Here is a 14,532-nt window from a genome sequence, read left to right as displayed (position 1 = left end):
TCAATCAGGAATAATATTATAATCATCCATTTTACTTACTGAGAACTTACTATTCCAGGGAACACACATGTATTATCTCCAGGGCTAACAACAAAACTATAAGGTAGGGATTATTATATCCATTTAACAAACACCAATATTGTGGCTCAGAAAGGTTCATTAACTTGCCCAAGGTTACCCACCTAGTAAGTGATGGAGATTGACCCTTTTATCCTATCCTTATTGGGAGAACCTGGTTCCCGACCTCAGGCCCTCATCATCTCTCACCAACCATTTCACTGTATTCTCATAACCTGCATGTATACCTATTGCTGCTCCTCCAGATGTGTCATTTGGTACTGCAATTTTGAGTTGTTCCAGTCCCATGGACCACCATGTTGTGTCTCATGCCTCTGTGCCTCTGCCTGGAATGGTCTTTCTGCTTTTCTCTTAAAAGAGTTCCTATTCTCTCTTCAAGGTTCAGCTCAGGAGTCTTCTCTCTATGGCCTTTCCTGATCTCAGCCTAGCAGAGCTGATTATGCCCTTCTCTGAAGCCAGTAAATGACCCTATTAAAGGCTGAGCTTACTCATTTTTATGTTTATATACCTGGAGGCCTCCTAGAGACTGGAAGCTCCTTGGAAACAGAAACAATGCTTCAATTATCTTTGAATTACCAGTGCCTAGCACAGTTCCTGAAACCTAGTTGGTATTCAATAAATAGAATATTTATACCACCTTGGGTAGAAGTTTAAGCTAGACCCAAAGTGACTGCAAATGACATGGAGTATGTTCATCCTTTACCCATTACAATGTCATTGATATTGCAGTCAGCACTCAAGAATCAAAAGGTTTTCTTCAGTGCTATAGAGAGAATTTTTGTTAATTACAAACCAGTGACTTTTCATGCTATATTTTAGTTAAAAATTAGATCAGGTACTCCATTTGCTGTGCATTTCCCCTGTTACAGTTATTAATTATCAAAGATATTAGCTGGTGTGAACAACTGCTTGCTCCCCACAGTGCATCTGTGCTCTCTTCTCAATAATGCATTGAAGTCGTAAGTGTTGGATTTATTGCCTCGGTGATTTCCACGGCACAAAGAGTGATTTCATTACAGGACTGGGCAGAAGGAAAGCTAATGGGTAAGGCAGAAAATGCTTAATCAATATCATTCGTGGCATACGTTTAAAACCCTAAATCCCCAAGCAGATTTTGAAAATGGCTACATTCAAGGCCCCAGTCTCTAGAAATGCATTTACTGCACCATGAAGTTGAGAATCATTTTCTTTCCTCCCAATTCTCTATTACTCCACAGGCCTCTTAAGGACACACTGAGTCTCTCAATAACTCAGTTGGCCCAGAGAAGAAATCCCTGAAGGAATGAGGTGGGAATATATTATTTCCAGGAAATGCCTTTCCTCTCCAAAACACATGCTTTTTTAAAATATAAAATATCAATTTAGGATCAGCATAGAGGAGAAAATTTCCAAGTTTGAATGTTGAAAGAGACCTTACAGATCAGACATCAGCCCTGGAACTGGAAGAAGCACCCTCTAACCTGGCTTGTCCACGGTACAGACCACAATATTATTGAGTCAAGAGACTGACCAGATTTCGGTGACTAGGAGCCATCTACCACCTATATTAATTAAATGCTTGTAAGTAGGAATTTAACTGGGATGCTGAATCAGGCAGGCATTTCTGCTATAGTCATGCATCCTGACAGAAGCCACCTGTGTGTTCTGACAATAAAGCAGGTGTGCACCAAAGAGGGGCAAGTGTGATGAGGGGACCACTAAGCATTCTGGTATAAAGACTTCTGCCTTATTAAACTTCTTGAACTCTGAATCCCTTTAAATACCCACAGGAACTATATAATTTACCACATTAGAGAAAGATTCTTCCTTTCTTCAAAACCATACTGCTAATGTTCTCAAGTAAAAAGAAAGGGTCTAAGAGGTAGCCTCAATACCATGACATGAATATAAGCCACAAAGCTGTCTTTACATTGAACACCCTGTGAGAATTAGCAATCATAAAATGGTTAGCAAACAGACCCAATACATTTTTCAATGTTCTTTCATGGGGCTACCATCTAGGAAATGCTGTCTCAGTGCTAAAACTATAGTCTTATTTTTCCTGCCATTCCCATCCCTCAGACAGAAGGACCTCATCCCATTGTGTTACTTTTCATTGTGTACCTCAACACATTTCAACAATGTTCTTGGAATTTTGACTACATTTGAATTATATGTGAAATGTTCTTATTTTCTAGAATTTTTCTGTTCTTAATTTGTATTTTTAAATTCTCCTTCAGAAGAAGTTAAGAAAACCTGCATTATTCAGATTCTAGGATAGTGATTACAGCTCAACAATAAGAACTTAGTACATTTATTAAGAAAATGCACAGCTTTTGTTCTACCCTGTCACTTCTGTGTGTCTCAATTTAATGTCCTATAATAAAAAATTATAAAATCGTTAAAAATAAGCCATTCAAAATACCTTAGTTCTCTCCAAAGGCACTTAGGATGATTCCCATTACATTCTTTGGAGAGTCTGATTTACTTATAAAGCCATAAATATTTTATTAAAATGTAAGCAACTGAAGCAAATAAAAAAGCATATGAGAGATGAATTAAAATAAAAGGTAAGAAAACCTAATCAGTTCTCTATTAGAATGAGAGAGGGACTTGGTAAATTTGGTTGGAATATCACCATTTTCCAAGGACAACGCCAGTTCAAAGAAGAGTTACCTTGTTTTGACAAAATTTCTCAGGGAGTGGGTGGAATCTCTGGGCTCTAGTGTCTCCTTATAAACAAGCATGAAATGTCATATGCGGAAAGCCCTCTCCCTTTCCGTCTATACTCACAACTAGTACAATTTACCTATTATTTTCTTAACTTTTTATTCACATATTCTAAATGATGGTAGAAGCCCAGAGATGGTAAGCAATCTGTTCTCATTTCTATGGCTCCTTGAATTATCCTCAAATGTTTGGCACAATTCTGTGCATGGAGTGAAAATTCTACAAATACAAGTGAGGAACGGTAATAGAAAGAAAATACCAAAGATTCTCCTATTAGGAAAAAGTCACTAACCATTACCACGTTTTATATACACACACAAAGAACTCCCTCTTTATCTACCCTTGGTTTCGCTTTCTGTGGTTTCAGTTACCTGTGGTCAATCATGGCCCGAAAATATTAAATGGAAAATTCTAAAAATAAGCAATTCATAAGTGTAATTTGGGCGCCGTTCTGAGTAGAGTGATAAAATCACTTGCCCTCCAGCTCAGTACCACCAGAAATGTGAATCACATGTTAGCCCAGTGTATCCACACTGCATATGCTACCCGCCCATTAGTCTCTTAGCAGCCATCTCCATTAACAGATCAGCTTTATAAGTATCACCATGCTTGTGTTCAAGTAACATTTATTTTACTCTATAACGGCCCCAAAGCACAAGAGCAGTGATGCTGGCAATTCGGATAGCCTCTTACTGTGCCTGGTTTATAAATTAAACTTTATCTATGTATGTACATACAGGAAAAAACAATATATATAGGATTCAGTACCATCCATGGTTTCAGCCATCCACTTCTTTCCACAGAAGAAACATTTATATACATATATTTATATAAACATAAAATATGCTTTTATACATAACATGCCTACACATATTATAAATTACATATATTACATATTATACTTATATAAAATATGCTCATTATCTCATATAATATCAGAACCCTATTAATAGATTTTAAAATTAAATCTGAGGGAGAGGGAGAGAACCAGATATTAAGAGTATATTAATTTAAAAATTAATTGATAATTCTACTCTAAGGCTCATTCAAGGGACATCTTCCTTAGTAGCCATGAGAAAACAAAAATCATTTTGACCCCCTAGATTAGATTTCCTAACCTTTACGTTACATTTCTTTAATCATATATTTCTGCAAAATTTATGATTAGTTCTTCTTTTTGAATCTTGATAGTTTGGTTATATTATAGATACTACAATACTTTGATAATAGATACTTAAATAATAGAATGAAAAATGGTGAATTGTTAATACTATTCATAATGATATAAGACTAAACATTTTCACGGAGAAGCTATAGAGAATCTAACTAAAGTATATATCTATATATAAAGATTCATCTTTTTCTTCATCACTGATCTTATATCATTCAGATTATTGACTAGGAGTATAAATAATACAACCTAACAATAAGAAACCAATAATAAAAACTCTTAAACTCCCTCATGTTATATTCTATCTGTGCCTTCTATATCCCTGAATGTCCAGCGGTGATAAAAGAAGCTAAAGCATATTCTCTCAGTAGGGTATACTGATGATAGTGAAGACTGTTATGCAACCTCAGGCTTGAGATTTACTGCCCAAATATGGCCTAAAACATTTTGATTTTTTAATTGCATTTGATATCTACTTTGAACATTGAGCTGAAACCAAATCATTATATTGTTAATGAAACAAAGTGGACCATTAAGAAATAACACCTCACATTTTCTCTTTAGGTAGCTTATTTTTAATTAGTCTGATCAGAGCCATGGTTGAAAAAATATCTGCATATATATGTGGCTGATCACATAACACTGATCATAGATTCAACCATCATTAACTTGTTCATTATCACTAAGAAACTAAAGTCAGACATACTATATTCTATGAAGTAAAGTAACAGAAAATCAACGCTAGAAAATGACAGTTTGTAAATGCTAGGTAGAACTGTGCAAAAAAAAAAAAAAAAGGACACAGTAAAATTAAGTGAGACAACATAAGTAAAACACTGAGAAGAGCTAGATACTCCCCTTCCCCAACATTACTTCCGGTCAGTCCAATGATAGTCACCACTCATGTAATGTATATGTGCCAACACAATTTGGAAGTTGATCTTTATTTAAATGTCAATAAGAAGTGTTTTACTGCATTATAATAAAAGCTATATTGTCAGGACTTACCTTTTTTAAAGTTCCTAATATTTGTATCATATAAAAATTTGAAATAACAAGAGAATAATGGATATTATATTAATAATTACTTATACTAATAATTTATTAATAATAAATTAGATATACATATTAGCTCATCCTTATCTGAAGATCTGATATCATCATTACAAACATAAACTTTGTGAGAAGCAATTTTGTTCCCTGCCAGTGTCTCCACTAACAAGAACTTTCAAAATTTTTCTAATACATAGCTTGTATAACCCATGAGAAATTTTTATTCTCTATCAAATTTACAGTCTAGATAGTTAGATAATGTTAATATAAATGAAATAATGGCAATATGTATATACAACCAGCCAGGCCAGCTTAAACATGGTCTTATCTATATAAAGCATCACAGCAAAGGCAAGTATTTCCCACAACTTCCACCATATCCTACCCATACATCTAGGAAAAAAGTAGTGTTTTACAACTGCTTACTTTTGAAGCTAGGCAATTGGTTTTGTTTACTCAGGATCCTGAGAGTACTCAATAATAGATGAATGGATGGATGGAAGAAACAGTTTGCATTGATACTTATGTGTATATAAATTCTGAAGAAATTCACAGCAGAAGCTCATCCTTACAGAATCAAATTCATCTGAGGGGTTTTCATCAAAGAAGTGTTATTTGAACTAAATCTTCAAGTGCAGGATTTTTATGCAACTTAGCAGATGTATATATAGTACCATCTCATTTAGTATGGAAACATCTCAACCAAAATCTGAATTAATTTAATAATAAAGTGAAGAGAAAATGCTAACCAGTAAATTATTGCATCATTTGAAAGCCTATTTAATTAGAAGACAGCTACAAGGATTCAAGTAATCCTGAGGTGCTGCCCTCTAGGTCCTAGACAGAAATAAGAACCCCTAAGAAAGTTGGAATATTAAAGTCCTGCCAATGCAAGACAATCTCTCAGGTATGTCAGAAATGCAGAGCCTGTTTTATGAAGAATGCCAAAATGCCAGTAAGCTGTTGAGGAGGAAAAAGCCAGTTGGAAAGCAAACAGGATATCAAAAATCATGACAGAAAAACCAAATATAATGCCAGTGATGAGGGAAATCCCATATAGAGCCTCTCTATGAGATTAAAGTACACTGCCAGTAATAGCTAGACTTCAAGAGTTACTTATAGCAATACAAACATCGCTATATGTTGTTTGCTTTGTAGTGTTTAATTTTCATTCTCGCATATTTATACAAACGAAGATTAAAAATTTCAACTGCTGTATCATCATTATAAGATCCTTAAGTGGACTGCTGTAACCACAATTTCCAGGAAAAAGAAAAAGAATGAGATTGTTTTCAAACTGATTAGCAACTGTACCTCACTGCACAGTTGTATGAAGAAACAGATTTGGAAACATAGCATCAAGATTAGTGGGGCCTTTGAGCCACAGTCTCAATTTGGATTCCCATCACTATACCTGGCAATAGTGCCAATTTAACAGGCATCAGGCTGTGCAGAAGATTTTCATGTAAATGAAAACATTTTGGGGCATTTTGCTTTCCCTCAGTAAAAGATAAATATAACTTTTCACTGGCACCGAAAATAAAACAAGTTAACATAGAATGATCCAGGGCAGAGTCCATTACAGGGAGAACTAATTTGGCAGGTGCACCAAACTTTTGGACATCATGGGCCATGAGTCTAGGGAGCACTAAAGAGTTTGAAAAATGCAGGTACAAAAGGTATTAAAGGACAAAGCACAGACATAACATTCTGAAATTTATAGGTGTAAAATCACCAAATTAAAAATAATTATTTTATTTTCAATATTGATTTTTAAAGTTTTATATATTTCAAATTTAAACTAATTCTTTACATGATAAAATATAACATTAAAAATTTTAAATAAAAATAATAAAAACTTGTAAATAATTAATATAAAATATATGAAGAAGTTCCCAAACATTACAATGCAGCGCTATGTGCCTCATCATTAGTGTAGATTTTTGAAAATTCATTGTAGCCCTCTACCTCTAACCTAGAGTCAAGATGGTCTGGCCTTGATATCATAAGACTTTATTACCTCAGTCATATAGTTCTCACAGTCATCCAGGGATGAACATTTTTAATTTCTTCCTAGACTATGCCAAGTTCCCATTAGTCTATTACTTAAATTCACTCATGTATTCATTCATGCATTCAATAAATACATATTTAGTTCTTACTGTGTGTAAGGGACCACCACATGAAACAACATAAGGCATAGAAAAATGTGGTTAGTCATAGATTTTTGAACTCAAGGTTATGGTCTAATATAAGTGTATGTTAGAAGGGTTTATGTTCCATCCAGAAGCCTTGAGGCCAAGGACTTGGTGTATCTCCAGCAACTAGCCCAGCATCAGGACCAGCGAAAGCATTCAGCAAGTCTTTGTTGAAGTCAGTAAGTTACTGAATGAATATTTCTATTTGGTTTTGTGGACATAAGCACATGAATTTATGAAAATAATTCATATAGCCAACCCCTAGTTATTTCTTGTTGCAAAACTGAAATACAAATTGTTCGTAAAGAAGAAAATACACTCACAAAGGGCAAACTCATTTAAATATTTAAGATACATATTTTAAATTGCACTTTAATGCAAGTAGAACTATTAACTTTCAAATGGAACTCATTTTTTTTTCACTTTGTGATATCACTCTGCAGGAGTTCACAAAAAATTTTTTTTCACACAAAAGGCACTAGAAGAATTATTATCCTCCTGCAAATAGTGTTTTCTTTCACATTATTCTCAAGTTACAGACATCTGAAATTTTTCAAAATCATATTGAGTTCCTGTCTTATTACCCTATACTTGTTATAGATAGCAATTGTTACTTTAGTTGGCAACTTAGATCTTAATACTGAAATTGAGTATTAAGGTGTTGATTTCATCTAAGAATTTAAAAGTGTAAAAAACTAGTTTGTTTTATAAGTGTAAAGGTAGCATAACATAAATTCAGGCTCTTAATTAAGCACTTCCTGAAAATGCTTCTTTAACTAAATTACTAGTAGAATCAAGATAATTAAAATTGATGATCCAACAGTCTATTATACTCACACTAATTAACCATTAGAATGCTTAAGAGCTCCAAGAGATAGATTGCTTTTCAAACAAATAAATTTCAAAGTAAAATATAGTATCTTTGTGGGAGAGTCTATAAAAGTAAACATTAAATCACTTCTCAGCAATATTGACTCTTGTCAATAAATCTGGAAAATAACAACACTATTTCCAAACAAAGAAGATGGCTAGTTTGTTTTGCACCTGCAAAGGATAAATGATGTAATAAGTAGAATCAGCCAGTCAGAGCAAAGTGTGTGTGTGTGTGTGTGTATACGTATATATATATATATATATATATACGTATACACACACACACCCTCCCTTACATATATATATATATATATATATATATATATATATATATATATATATATACACACACACACACACATCCTTATACAAGCACAGAACTTGCCTACTAGCTCACCCCATCCATTGCCTCCCTTTCCTTTCTTGCATTATATGTGTATCTCCTTCACTAGTCTATGATTTTGTCAGGGAGCAGAAATTATACCTTATTCATGTTTGTTTCTCCACTTCCCCAGTCCTCCTGTACTCCAGCACCTACTTATAACTCTTTTATGTACAGAAAGAAATCAAAACAGTATCATTTAATATAAAACAAAATAATCAGATTAACTGAGGTTTCTAACTTTTTAAACTTCTTGTTAAAAAGAAAAACTAACATCATTTAATTGGAAAAATTTCTACCAATTTCCAAGTCAACACAGACATCTAGTTTTAAAATCCCTAAAGGTCTCCCTAAATAATCTTACACGTATTTTATCTGGGAGTATATGTAAGGCTCCTATCCCAGTCCAGAATGTTCTCCAGATTAGACCCTTCCCCTTACACTTTGTATTTGGCCAATATGAGCTTAGTAAGAAGAAGAGAGCTTTGATTTTGAGCTGTCACCATCCATCCACATTGTGAATCCCTGATCAACGATAGGTTTCTTTCCTGAGGACCCAAAGTGCAAAGCAGTATCAGAAAGCTAAAGTGTAGCTTAGCAAATCATAGTGTTTACCCTACTGGAAATAAGATCCAATGTTGATAATTGGTGTCTAAATAGTATCAGACACATGATACTGTGTTCACCTCTCTAGGCTCCAAAGCCAGTGTGAGTTAGATAAAGTGATAAATAAGAAATAAAGCACACTGCTTAGGAAGTCAGGCAACCACTTCTGCAACTCACCAGGTAAATGATTTTTAACTAATTACTTAAACCATCTAAGTCTTAGTTTTTTTCAACTGTAAAATGGGAATAATTATATTTATCTTACAACAGCCTTGGGAGGCTTAAATAAGATGACCTGAGTGCAGCATGTAGCATGGTACCTAGCACACAGTAAATGCTCAATAAATGACAGTGATGATAATGAGGAGAATGTTAGAGACGTGTCCAGGCAGGTGTCCAGACAGACCAAGAGATGAAACAAGTGCCCACAGCCGCTCAGGTGGCTAAGAAGAGAAATCACTGCAGAAATCCTAAAGAATTAAGGTAGGACCAGAGGTAACATCTAGGCAAACTTCGACACTCTTCCAGTGAACCAAGCTGCAGTGTGATAATTTCTTACACTATTTTTCCTTATATAATACTTACATTTTACCAACTGCCTCAATACTTAGAAAACAAAATATTAATTAGTAACATGATTTTCAAGAATCAAGCCAGTAGAAAATATATTTTCCATCAAGTTTCTTAATATTACTCAAGTAATACCAAAGACACAACTTTCTATTTTTACCATCAGTAAAACTACCAGCCTGTACAACACAAAACTCATGTTTGGTAGCACTGAAACAAATGTTTCTAACCAATCCCCAATACACATAAAGTTGCACATACTCTAACACAACCAAAGGCTAGTCTGGAAAATTTACATAACCTACACAAATGAAACAGAAAGTAGAGGCATCAAGATAAACAAGAATAAAGTCATTAGCAAGTGCATTTTGAAAAAATTAAAACACTTCTTTAAATAGATTGAGAAATTTACAAGCAGTGGTGTGATATGTACATGTGTGTACTCACATATATCTATATGTACATATGAAATAATGTTTTTAAGGAAGCTAATTTCCCAGAATAAAGTACATTTCAAATCCCACTTCTTTGCAAAGACAGAGTAATGATTCAGACATGATAAAAAAGAAAAAGGCATTCACTATTTTCTACATGCTGCTTACATTTAATTAAATAGAAATATAGTTAATCTCGAGAAATGAATTTACAAATATTTAGTTTTATTTTTGACTCTACTGATTAGGCATGCCAGTCATGCAATCACTAAAGTAAACAAGGTAATAATATTTTGAGCCAAGATAATGGCAACAGAAATGAGAGAAGCGGATGCATGTAAAAGATATATGTCATTGATGTCAACAAAGTAACGGACAAAAAAATGGGACATTTGGAACAAGGGACAAGGAAGTGTTCAAGGGGACTGGCAAAGCTGACTTAACTTGGCGCTCCCCCAAAACAGAAAAAGGACCATGGGAAGAACTTAGTTTGGATCCAGAGATAATGAGTCCAGTTTGAGACAAATTTAGAGACAAACTAGAGAAATACTATTAATTGGAAAAATATTATAATGCCTGTTTTTAATTTTATATATCAATAGGTAGAAATAAACTCAACTGAAAATTCATTAAATTTAGTAGATGAAAAACAAATGTAAAATAATAGGCCTCTAAATTACAACATAAAATGGGGCAAAATGTCTTGATAAAGGCTACATCTTAAAAAATTAATTCCTTCATGAAGCAAGTCTGTTTCTTTCACTACATGCAGAATACTGAAAAACAAAACGCTGTTAGCTACAAAAACCCTAAAGTAACATCCTTTCAATAGCCTAGAGAGGTAGAATACTTGCTAGGTAACATTGGTCTTATAAAAATAGAAGATTTTGCCCGTGATATATGGGAACAGCATGGGCATTCTCCTCAATGATAATCAATAGAAATATTTATACTTAGAAAAACTCTACTCAGAAATAACATTCAACAAGCAAATATTTCCTATGTTTTGCAATTCTAGAGAGGGAAAAACCACCTTTTTATTATTCCCTCTCAAAAGTGGACTGTCATTTTCTGTTCTTCAGAGTACTTACTGTACTTAAAATAATCCTTGCTATCCTACGGAAAAGATGTTTAAATGGCCTGTAACCAACTAATTAGAATATGAGCAATACACATGCATATTCATATATACACATATATATGTGTACAAATATACATATTATTTTGCAGTGAATATAAGATTAAAATGACCATTTTTACTTAATCACAAATTGGAAACTTTAAAAAGTTATTCTTTCCCCTTAAAGTCACAAGCTCGAACATTTTAAAGGAATGGGAAAAAAGACTTAATAATGAGTTATTTTTATTCATCTAACATTACAAAATTTGTGTATGTGAAAGGTACATATATGTGATGTTGAGACAGACATTGGAAAATTACTGCTTAGGCAAATATCATTGATGTCAAGACAGTAACTAGTTTAGCAGAGTAGAAATTTTTCCTGAGGGGAATTTCCTAAATAATGTCAGCTTCTACCTCTCATCATTAGAATAGCATATAATGATTTCTTAGTTCAGACTCTACATGATATTGCTTTCTGGGGAGTTAAGTTTTCATATTCTTGGATCTCTATAAGTTATGCCTTAAGAATAATTAACTCACCTGAAAAATACTGACCTAAAGTATCGAAGGAAACCATAAGTAATTATAAATAGGAGTTTATCAGGTTAAAATTCACTGAAAGAAACTGTTCTCTCAGAAAGGACAAGAAAACTCTATGGACACTTTAAATAGAGCCCTGTAACAAAAGGTCTGGGGAAGCAGAGGCTTATTAGCTTTATATCTCCTACTGTCCTTGCTGTTTTCATTTTATAAAATAACATACTTGGGGGCTTCCCTGGTGGCGCAGTGGTTGAGAGTCCGCCTGCCGATGCAGGGGACACGGGTTCGTGCCCCAGTCCGGGAAGATCCCACATGCCGCGGAGCGGCTGTTTCCGTGAGCCACGGCCGCTGAGCCTGCGCGTCTGGAGCCTGTGCTCCGCAACGGGAGAGGCCACAACAGTGAGAGGCCCGCGTACCGCAAAAAAACAAAAACAAACAAACAAAAAAACATATTTGGGTCATCTTCAGGTAGGTTGACTAAAGTGATTTATTTTCCAAAATGGAACAATAAGCATAAACTGGGACTGTCCTGTTGAATACTCTATCCATAGGGGAGAGCATGGCTGTGTGCCTCTCCTGCACATTAATATAAATCAGGTAACAATGGAGAAAGGGACAGAGACAGAGAGGATGAATCGAGAATACCCAGGTCAGATTGGAAAGGGAAGAGAAAACATAGGGCACAAGGTCACATGACTGACGATTATGTGAGGAAGGAGAAAGGGCTGCTATATTTACTGACTGGGTGACAAGAATGGATTTACATGGATTGTATCTGAGCCTCAAGATATTTGCTTAATGCCAGTGGATAGCCTCTCCATCACTACCCAGCCACTATGTGTGCATGTGTGTGTGTAAATAATATGTCTATATATACAGTGTACATCTATGTATATATTTTATACAACAAATATGAAATAGTTGTCCAAAACTAATATATCACCAAAATTTGCACTTTCTATACCAGATTTAAATAATTTTGAAATCATAAGTAATCGGCCACAAGATTATATATATATTATATATATGTGTATTTATGTATGTCTTTATATATTGTGTATATGTGTATGTCAATACATGTGTATATTCCTATGAATATACATGTGAATATAACTAATGTTAACTTTCAGATTTGCAAGATCATTTAAGTCAACCTGGGAGAAATCTGCTGTGATGTTGTATTCAGATATGTTTAGCTGTTAAATTCTACTTACAAATACAAGTTAGTATGTTATTTTCTTGATATTAAGATATCATCAACTTTAAGACACTTTTAATTGCAGGGAAGAAAATACATGTTAAACATCCACACTAATTATAAGTACCATCCCAATTTCAGAAAGATTAAAATGTGAAAAATATGACTTGACATTAAAAAAGTATAACCAAGGGGTTAGGAGTTTTAAAATAAAACATATCCCCAAATAAGAAACTCTATAAAGAAAATATGTGGGATTTTTAAATAAATAATGAGCACTAACTACCTGATATAGTTCAAATTAGGACTTGCACTCTGGATACCAGCAGCCTCTAGATACTAAATCAAGCAGGAAATTGTGTACACACACACACACACACACACACACAGAATAAATGTATCATGGTTTATTATTTTTCATAAATCATCACCATAAGAATTATTCACAGTAAATTCCAAGTAAGCCAGGAATGATATAGCATATATAAACCATAAGTTTCCATGACAAGAACAAGTATATAAAATCCTACAGATATATGACCCATAACACATTGCAGAACATTGATTTCCCAGAGGCTAATGTTAAACTCACGCACCCAATAACAGTTCTATTTTCATTCTCTCCTATAACTCAAATCTATTCATGCTGCACAATTACTTTTGCATAATAATATATTGTATTTTAGTTATCTGAGCTATTTCATCTGTAACAATAGTTCTTCCTTATTTTAAATGAGCATCTTTGGAAGCATCGTATTATTTTCTTTATGATCTTCCAATCACCTTGACCATTTTTTAAAGTGTATGATGTCTTTCATTCACACATCAGGTAGCATGCTTCAAATTTTTAAAAATTCACATAAATAGGAAGAGTTCTCAGGAATGTAATTTGATGAAGGGGATTACATTTCTGTCTCCAAGGACTAAGCCTTACATGTTTGATACATTGAAATGTTCACATTAAAAAGACATTATAATCTCAAAAGAAGTGAATACAAGAGAAAACAGGGAAATAACAGCTCAACTAATTTTTACTAAAGGAAAACTAAATAAGGATAGAAAGATAGGGATGGAAAGAGGCAAAAAGGATTCTTATGTATGGAGAAAAGGACTAAGAAAGTAAAGAAGGAGTTAATAAAATCTAGGGCTTTGGGCTCCAATCTTAGCTGAGATCAGAGGAATTTAGTCTGAGGTGACCAAAGAGAAATATATTTTATCTACCACCAAATAAGAATGGTGGAAGTTTTTATCCAAGGTAATTCAACAACATGAATTAGTAATTAGGATATTAAACAGAGATCAACGCTGAAGTTTCCTCAAAACTGCCTACTTTTTAGAACAATTTTTTTAATCTTATTGAAAGAAATGGGAATAATCTCTAGACTTTGACATCTGATTACATTTCAAACTACCTTTTGTCTGTAACACGTTTCCCTTCTGTTCACAATGGTCACTCTTGCTTTTTCCTATTTTTAGAACTTGCTTCCTTTCATTAAGCTGCAATTAGCAAGAGTCCCTTCCACACATATATCGCTGATTCTTTCAAACTAGCCTCTTCCTTGGTTGCTTTTAGACTTTCATAGAAGCCAGAGTTTCT

The 14,532-nt window shown here is 33.9% G+C and overlaps 2 protein-coding genes across 2 annotated transcripts in view; one reads left to right on the top strand and one right to left on the bottom strand.

Annotated features, from left to right (window-relative positions):
• Positions 1-14,532, bottom strand: part of CTNNA3 (catenin alpha 3) — a 1,581,444-nt gene that overhangs the window by 1,067,004 nt on the left and 499,908 nt on the right. The gene's annotated exons all lie outside the window — the stretch shown is intronic.
• Positions 1-14,532, top strand: part of LRRTM3 (leucine rich repeat transmembrane neuronal 3) — a 177,887-nt gene that overhangs the window by 161,991 nt on the left and 1,364 nt on the right. The gene's annotated exons all lie outside the window — the stretch shown is intronic.

Source organism: Phocoena phocoena, chromosome 16, assembly GCF_963924675.1.
Source record: "Phocoena phocoena chromosome 16, mPhoPho1.1, whole genome shotgun sequence".
NCBI lineage: Eukaryota > Metazoa > Chordata > Mammalia > Artiodactyla > Phocoenidae > Phocoena > Phocoena phocoena.
This window is presented reverse-complemented; position numbering and strand designations above follow the sequence as displayed.